This window comes from Xenopus tropicalis, chromosome 10 (genome assembly GCF_000004195.4).
Source record: "Xenopus tropicalis strain Nigerian chromosome 10, UCB_Xtro_10.0, whole genome shotgun sequence".
Lineage (NCBI taxonomy): Eukaryota > Metazoa > Chordata > Amphibia > Anura > Pipidae > Xenopus > Xenopus tropicalis.
This window is the reverse complement of record NC_030686.2, coordinates 15,197,262-15,206,889: the sequence shown is the minus strand read 5'-3', so window position 1 is coordinate 15,206,889 and position 9,628 is coordinate 15,197,262. Positions and strand designations below refer to the sequence as shown.

General features: G+C 42.1%; 1 long non-coding RNA gene and 1 pseudogene across 1 annotated transcript; both read right to left on the bottom strand.

The window, feature by feature from the left end:
- Positions 1 to 5,892: 5,892 nt before the first annotated feature.
- On the bottom strand, positions 5,893 to 9,603 carry LOC108648954. The gene is made up of 2 exons (XR_001925425.2): positions 9,429 to 9,603; positions 5,893 to 6,886 (listed from the first exon to the last, which is right to left on the bottom strand). It is a non-coding gene; the product is annotated as an uncharacterized LOC108648954 (long non-coding RNA).
- On the bottom strand, positions 7,988 to 8,085 carry LOC116408087 (annotated as a pseudogene).
- Positions 9,604 to 9,628: the final 25 nt, after the last annotated feature.

Genomic DNA, 9,628 nt, shown 5'->3' with positions numbered 1-9,628 from the left:
TGCCCTGAAGCACTGCCCTTAAGGAGCTAAAATTTGCTTTTCTAAAATTCATTGTCTTTGTTGCCCCAGTTTATATTTGTTTCCTGCACCAAACATCAAATGAAATAACATTATGGTCACTATTACCCAGGGGTTCAACCACTTGCACATTTGCTATACGGTCTGGGTCATTAGAGATCACTAGATCTAGTATAGCATGGTTCCTGGTTGGCTCCTCAACAACCTGTGACATAAAGTTGTCATGCAGCAAGTTTATAAACCTGTTCCCATTTACTGTCCTGGCAGTACTATTGCCCCAGTCAATATCAGGGTAATTAAAATCCCCCATTATTATCACTTGCCCCAAACTAGCAGCCTTTTCTATTTGCAACAGGAGCTGGGCCTCCTCCTCTTCGCTTACATTAGGGGGTCTATAGCCTACCCCTACAATTAGTTTGGTAGATTCCTTACTATCTGTGAGAAGCTCAACCCATAAGGATTCAGCTCCCTCTGTTACCCCCATCACTTCCTCCTTAATATTTGCTTTTAATTCCTGCTTAATGAACAGACACACTCCTCCTCCTTTTCTATTGCCCCTGTCCCTCCCAAACAATGTATACCCCCCAATATTAACTCATGTCATGTCATGTGACTCATTGAACCATGTTTCAGCAACACCAATCACATCATATTTCCGCTCCAACGCCAGCACCTCCAGACAGACTCCTTGCATTAGTAAACATACATTTAACCCTTTCCCTACCAACAATGTAGGTACTATGTTATTTTAAAAAAAGCAGTTATGTGTCAACAACGTAGTACCTATGTTATTGGTACCAAAGGGATTCTCTTTGCACCGGCGGCTTTCAACCAGATGTGCCCCCAACCCCCTCGGCGACGAGCCCCGTTGGTCCTGCAATGCGATTGTCGCAGGACCGACTGATCACATCGCATCTGCTGCTTTTCCTGCTTCCTCCTTTCGCCCCCAGCGCCACCTCCCACTGACTTCCTGCCAGGACTGCAGCTAGAAGGACCAGGCAAGAGATTTGTGCTTCAGGACAGGTAAGTGTAATTTTTTTTTGCATTCATACACACTTTTACACACACTTACACACACTTACATACATTTACGCACACATACAGCACACAATTTAGCACAGGTTTTTTATTTTTCCATTTTGCACACTTATATACACTCATATACACACTGTCACACTGTCACTCAACTTTTGTGTACACACATTTATACACAAATTTACAACTTTTGTGTACACACATTTATACACAAATTTACAATTTTTTTTCATATTACTTCTTTTTTTTTTTAGTTTCTTTTCCCTAAAAACTGTTTATTTTGACAGTGTGACTATTGTACGCAAGAATTTGTGTGAGATAAATGCGGCAAACTGCAACATTTTTAGGCGATTTTCTGAAATGTCATAAAAGCCACTAACTTTAGGAAAGCTTTGCAGAGTGGTACTTTGCTGTAGAAAGGACTCTTTACCCTTGTTGGATTTGTTTCATTTTACTTCTTTTTTTAGTTTCTTTTCCCTAAAAACTGTTTATTTTGACAACGTGACTATTGGATCAGATATTCTGACCACCAATTACGCTGTCGTGTGACTTATTTTTTTGTTTCACTAATTTGCACAATTTTTGTGGTTTTACTGCATTTTTATCCCTGTATAAGTGTTCCTGATCTGTTTTTAGCATAGCTTTGCCATGTTGTACTTTGGTGTAGAAAAATAATTTATTTTGAATTCATCAGAATGTGTACTTTCCAAAAAAATATGGTTTTCTGGTGGTCTCTGTGTAGTTAGGGGGGTTACGGCACATAATACGCTGACAAGGGGGCTCTGTGTGCAAAAGCTGAGCTGGCAGGCGAGAAATCCTTATGCGCTATTTTCATTTTGGGGTCAGTACATACCGCAGACTTTGGTATATCTATGCATATTGGGCATCAAACTGTTCAGTAGGCCTTAGGTGTTCCTATGTTGGGTGATTTGACATTATATGCAAGAAATTGTGTGAGATAAATGCGGCAAATTGCAACATTTTTATGCTTATTTTTATAATACATGGTCATTGGTCTTTTTTTGAAGAAACTGAGTTGACAGCTGAGAAAATTCCTGTGCACATTTTTTATTTGGGTGCCTCTGTACACCACATACTTTGGTAAATCTTTGCATATTGGGCATCAAACTGCTCAGTAGATGTCTGCCATTTATATTTAGGGTGATGTGTCATTATATGTAAGAAATGTTGTAAGATAAATGTAGCAAATTGCAACAATTTTAGGCGTTTTTCAGAAAAGTCATAAAAACCACTAACTTTAGGAAAGCTTTGCAGATTGGTACTTTGGTGTAGAAAGGACTCTTTACCCTTGTTGGATTTGTCAGAATGTGTACTTTCTAAAAAATATATGGTTTTTAGGGGTCAAACTACATTTCTGCAGCTTCTACCCCACATAAAACTGCCATGTGTTTATGACTTAGGTAAAGGTAAGCCATGAAAGTAGTGAGCACAAGGTATATTTGGGGGTCTCTAAGTGCCATGTGCTTTGTTAAACTATGTATAGTGGGCATCAAACTGTTCAGTAGACCTCTGGGGTTTATATTTGGGGTGGGTGACAGAAATGATAGATCATATGGGGGTATGTTCCCATTGGGGCCCCTACATGCCACATACTTAGGTAAACCTATACATATTGGGCATCAAACTGTTCAGTGGACCCCTGGTGTACTTGGTACTTTGGAGTAGAAAGGCATGGGTACATGGGTCATACATATTGACCACACTCCCTGGCTCCCCTTGCCCACCCCCCCCCCCCCCCCCCGCTTTGGGCCCAGACAGCAGATAGAGGCCCTAGAAGAAGCAGGAAGTATGCACATAAGGTGTTGTTTTGATTTCAGGCACACATAATCATGAGGAGGAAGGGGGAAGAGGAGGCTTGGGCTTGCCAAGCTGAGCCTGTGGAGAAACCGGAGGGTATGACTCCACATTGCTTTGCTGCATACGAATTACTTTTAAGGCCTTGGCACACAGGGAGATTACTCGCCCGCAACAAATTTCCCTTTGCCTCTCAAGGCAACTTTCGCGATTTCAGGGAAATCGCGGCGCCGCGTATGCCATTTCACCGGCGATTTACATTGTAGCCAGTGGGGTGGCATTTCGGGGAGATTAGTTGCCCGCAACAAGGGAAATTTGCTGTGGCCGAGTAATCTCCCCGTGTGCCAAAGCCCTTAGTCTGCAGGCTGCTAAATTTCAAAGTAGAAATGAACACAATTCAGGAAAGGGGGAAAAGAAACTATAACTGTTTTACCACATACACAAACTCCCCCAGATCCCAATAGAAAATATTGCCTATCTAGTCCATGGAAACACCATACAGAGAGAGGAGACAGGAACCAAGGGGCTTTTATGATTATGATCCAAAATGTGCTCCTGGAACTAAATAATTTAAACTATGGGAATAATATAAATTATGTAAAAAGGTAACATACAGATTTTTTTCTTGCATGTTCTGTTTTCCAAGGAAACCTTGCCCAACCAGCCCAAAGAAGGAGATAAAAAAAGGGCAATTTGGCCAAATCAGATTGGCATATATTATGCCATTAGACGGCTGCAGCAGCAAGTTAGCCGTTTGCGCCGGCTGCTTATAATCTATGCCACACGGCAATAATTTAATTTATTTTACCACATTGCATTAATTATCGCACAGAGATAATACTGACGCACGCTTCACAAACACTTAGACGCACTAAATATCGCATTAGTCTGTGCGAAAAGTAACACCTACTTGGGGCAGGCGGTAATTATAGAAAAGTACAGTTAATGAGCTTTTGGCAACACAATATGGACTTTGCAGTAGGATTTATTCAAGTCTGTGTTGGCCCCAGAGTGATGCAGCCGCCAGTTTGCAGGGAAATGGGCATTTTCAGAAAAGTAGTTTTACGAAAGTAATGGTGTGTATGGCTAATATGGCGTGCATTTTTTCGCACGCAGCGACTATTTGTGTGCGATGCGTTGATTAGCGTGCATTCCGTCAAACACCGCACGAAAATATTTTTTGCGACTTAAGTAGCGCAAACAGCATCTAAATTAACGCAAATATCCTTTTAGTGAATCGTGCGTTAAGACGTGAAAAATTAGACGTGATAACACTTTTAACGCATGCTATAAATAGCGCTCGTTTTAACACACTTTAGTGAATCAACCCTATAGTGTTAAATATATCTCTTTTTCTTCCACTCACCAATCACATATTGAAAGCTGGGCGCTCACCATAAAATATTTATGCACATACTCTAAAGCAAAGCACTGATAGCAAAAAATATATTCAAACAATGCAAAGATATTTATTATTCCACACTCATATCTTATATCATATCTCATATCTAGTGTGGAGTAATAAATATCTTGCCATTTTTTGAATATATATATACTATGTATTTATGTATGTATGTGTATATATATATATATTTATATATATATATATATATATATATACACATACATACATACATACATACATACATACATCCAACGTTTATATAGCAAATAAAGTATCCCCTTTTAGTGTGCTTTTATACAGGTCATGAAAATCCTCAGTGACTGATAATATCCTTATATTTTACAATAGGGGGTACTTTATTTATTATAAGGCACAAGTTCTAGTGAGTCGTGACAGAAATGACATCACTAAGCTCCAATTATAACTGATGACATTACTATTCACTGTTTATAAGGATATAATTTACGGTTTGGTCCCATAGGGAAATGACCAAACTGTATGTTATAGGGATATAATACACAGAATATGTATTGTGTTCTATAAATAAACTGTAGAAAAATGTGTCCAGTACAGTTATATAGTCATTTGTGATCAGGTACCAAGCTTTTTGTAATATTCATACCTTTGTATATTGGATCTGTATTGAGTGGACTAGCCAAATTACTTTAGCATCTTTAACATTAATGTATTGTCTCTTGCCCCTTGCCAAAGGCTAGTGAGTGATTAGCCAAATTACTTTAGAACCAGTCCCACCACACTGTGTTGAAGGTATGGTACTTTGCCCCTTGCCAAAGGCTAGTGAGTGGATTAGCCAAATTACTTTAGCACCTGTCCCGCCACACTGTGTTGAAGGTATAGTACTTTGCCCCTTGCCAAAGGGTAGTGAGTGGATTAGCCAAATTACTTTAGCACCTGTCCCACCACACTGTGTTGAAGGTATTGTACTTTGCCCCTTGCCAAAGGCTAGTGAGTGGATTAGCCAAATTACTTTAGCACCTGTCCCACCACACTGTGTTGAAGGTATTGTACTTTGCCCCTTGCCAAAGGCTAGTGAGTGGATTAGCCAAATTACTTTAGCACCTGTCCCACCACACTGTGTTGAAGGTATTGTACTTTGCCCCTTGCCAAAGGCTAGTGAGTGGATTAGCCAAATTACTTTAGCACCTGTCCCGCCACACTGTGTTGAAGGTATTGTACTTTGCCCCTTGCCAAAGGCTAGTGAGTGGATTAGCCAAATTACTTTAGCACCTGTCCCACCACACTGTGTTGAAGGTATTGTACTTTGCCCCTTGCCAAAGGCTAGTGAGTGGATTAGCCAAATTACTTTAGAACCTGTCCCACCACACTGTGTTGAAGGTATTGTACTTTGCCCCTTACCAAAGGCTAGTGAGTGGATTAGCCAAATTACTTTAGCACCTGTCCCACCACACTGTGTTGAAGGTATTGTACTTTGCTCCTTGCCAAAGGCTAGTGAGTGGATTAGCCAAATTACTTTAGAACCTGTCCCACCACACTGTGTTGAAGGTATTGTACTTTGCCCCTTGCCACAATGTTAGTCACCACCAATTCATTCCAATAATTTTGTTGCTTGGCCTATTTAAAAAACAAACACACAGCGATATAGAATATCTTTTGTTTACCCCCAAAGAAACTGCAGTGCTACAAAAAAAGGTTATTGTGAAACGAAACTCCATAAGAAATCATATTTGTATAAACAAGTCACACATCACTATGAATTATATGACAAAGTGCAGTATTCAAAGAAAAACAAAATGCTTCCATGCAGTTTAACTGCCATGGTACTGCTCCATCTGGCGACATAAAATAACTATGAATTCTCATCGCTCCAACAGGACCTCTCACAGCTGCCCATTCAAGATCAGGTATGTCATCTGAAAGCGTGTCCTGATACATGTAACCATCATGCTGACGGACCAAATTGTGAAGGATGCAACATGCCTTTACGATGATGGCCACAAAATCAGGCTCCAAGTTAATTGCAGTGTGAAAAACTCTCCACTCGTTTGAAAGAATTCCAAATGCACATTCCACCATACGTCGTGCTCTTGAAAGTCTATGGTTAAAAAGTCTTTTCATTATACTTCTTTGAGTTCTTGGATAAGGCCTCATAAGGTTTTCTGTTAGGCCTCATCCCCTACAAACACCAGTGGCAAATCTGGTGCTGTTGTTCCAAGTAATGGATTGGGCTGGGGAAGGGATAGTGAACCATCATGCAACTTTTCTCCTAGCACTGAATTTTTGAATGCCCTGGAATCTCCAGTGCTTCCATAGGCTCCAACATCTATTACTGAATAACAGTAGTTTCCATCAACAACTGCTAGAAGGACTATTGAAAAACACTTTTTATAGTTCCAGTACTTTGATCCACTATTTGGTGGAATGACAACTCTTATATGTTTCCCATCCAATGCACCCAAGCAATTTGGAAAATGAGTTTTCATGTAGAATTCAATAGCAATTTTCTGCCATTGCTGCTCATTTGGACATGGCATAACAATGTCATGAAGGTCTGACCAAATCTGCTCGCAAGTAGACCGACCAACAAGGAATTGGTAGCACAGTGACGAAAAGGGCTGTCCAGTTGCTAAAAATCTTAAATAGACAACACAAATATTTATTAATATATGCCAAGCATCATCAACAAGTTAGTTCAATTTAGGTACATTTGCTAATACTAAAAAGGAGAGGGGGATTGATCAATGCACATTCCCTGGTCCCCTGTTTCATAATTAAATTATCTTTGCTAGTGCATGTGTTTATAAAAACAGGGGTTTTTAGTTACAAAATTATGATCATAAGATTGGTAAGCCACCATACCACGTCAAGGTAAACCCCGTATGGTGGTCCTATCTATTTACTTCTGGTCATATTTTTCAAAGGCTGGCACTCCCGTGCACTGTTTTTTTTTTATTGAAGCCTGAGCGTGCTTCAAGTTACACCCGGTGCAAAAAAAGTGCTCACAATAAAGTGCAACACATAGTGCAGTAGGGTGCCTGTGACTAAGTCACTAAAGAGACTTAGTCTGTTAAAACCCAGAGACTACCAGCCAAAAGGCGCAGCATAGAAAAGGAGTCTTCAGGTCCACTTTCACCCAAAGGCTACGGTGGACCCCTTTATCCCCGACCTCCCCGGCCAAAAGGCACAGCAGGAGGCAAGGGTCTTCGGACTCCCTTCGCCGCAAAGCTAGGGGAGCCCCTTTATCCATCCCCCTCTCAGCCGAAGCCAAGAAGAGGTCCGGACACCAGTGGACCTCAGAAGAAGTCCCATCAACGATTTGCGCCCGCTCCAGGGGCCGGTTTCAGGGAGAGAAGGAGCCAAAAGGCCACACATCCCTCCCCTAGATCAGTGCAGCCCCGAGGGGTAAGCACCCGATCCAAATAAGTGCAAAAAAGTGCATAAGTGCGTGAAAAATAAATAAGGGTGGGGTAAAATTCATAAAAAGTGCAGTGACCTGCCCCAGCCTATCGGCCAGAATTTTAAAAATTGTTTGCCCTAGCCAAAAGGCCCAGGACATAGGAGTGAGTGAAAAGCATGAAGAGTGAGGATGTGCTCATACCCATTCTGCCCGTGGGAGTCCACCCGTGCAGTTAGGGCACCTCAGGTTCGCAAGGTCTGGGGCACTGACAACTCAGGCTCAATATGCAATCCGGCCCTCTGGCCAGAGGATCAAGTGCCTCTCTGCCCAGCAGTGAGGAGGGGCAGATCAATGCATCCCTTAGCTAGGATGCATCCCCCCCCCACGCCAAGAACAGATACTACACTTGATCTTAGCCAAAAGGCAGAGAAGCGGCACTGTTTTTTTGTTTTTTTTTTTTAACCCGAGGTCATGCTTTCTTCCTAAGTGCAAAAAGTGCAAAGTGCAAAATCCACACAAAGTGCATGAAGGTGCGTGGTTGGCCAGCCCCAAAAGGGACGATAGCCTCTACTCAATTCCACAGGCCAAAGGCGCGGCGAAAAACGAGTCTTCGAGCCCTCCTTCGCCGAAGCTAGGGAGAGCCCCTTTACATCCCCGACCCCCGGACCAAAAGGCTCACGGGGGCAAGGGTCTTCGGACTCTCCTTCGCCGCAAAGCTAGGGAGAGTCCCTTTCCTCCGGGTTCCGCCGAAGCTTCCTCCGAGGTACAAAAACAAAGCCGCAGTCTTGTTTTTTGTGTCGGGGAGAGACCGGAAACCTAATGGCCACACTGTCCTCCCCTTGGTCTGTGGGGCATACCCGAATGGGCAACTGCACCCTCAAACCCATTAGAAAGGGTCACACATAAAAAAGTGGAGTGACAAAACAAGGAGTGAATAAATAAAAGGGAGTGCCGTGCATACGGCCCCAGCCTGACGGCCGGAATTATAAAAATTTTCTTTGCTCTAGCCAAAAGGCCGGGGCAAAAGAAGCGAGTGTAGCATAAAAGTTAAAGTGCCATGTGCAAAGTGCCGTACTTAGTGCAGCGTGAGCCACCACCTCACTGTGCTTTTTCGGCACCCTGGGGTCGCCAAGAAGTGGCACTGTTGCCATTCTTGACCTGGGGGCTGGTTTGAGTCAAAGGGCTTAGTCACCCCCATGCCTTCTGCTTTTATAGAGAGAGATTGCCAGGACCACAGCTTGGTTCTACAGGCTTAATCCTCCCCAGCTTGCGGTTTGTAAAGGGTGAGACTTCCCATTAACCAACACCCATTTTATTAAAGGCATAAGACCACCATTAAAGGGACTGGTGTGGGGGTGCTAACCCACATGGAAGTTTGGCCATTCTTCCTGCAGAATAACTCTGCTAAAATATATAGATACATAGAAAGGGGTTGTGGGAGCACTCCAAGGCTAAATAGAGTATACAAATACAATGGAAGTGCGACTGATCTGGCCAAATTAGCTACAAGCATACAAAAAAGAGAGGGGGATTGATCAATGCACATTCCCTGGTCCCCTGTTTCATAAGTAAATTATCTTTGCTAGTGCATGTGTTTATAAAAACAGGGGTTTTTAGTTACAAAATTATGATCATAAGATTGGTAAGCCACATTTGCTAATACCACCTCGCACAAACAAGATGGAGAAAAAAAAAATATATATATATATAACAAAAGGATGATAGACTATGAAGATTAAAGAATGATAACACAGCAGAGTTTTTGTATAACGTACCAACCTTAGAGTTAGATCCAATCGTTCCTCTGGTGAAACAGGATACCTTATCAAAGTCTGTGCACGAACAAGCTTTGGTCTTCAAATATCCAGCAGCTCATCAAAGGTTGTGATTGACATCCCTAAGTAGTTTTTGAACTTTTGAGGGTAGTTAGGCAGGTCTGTTTACATTACCTGAAACTGCCCCTGGCTGATCTGTGAGAG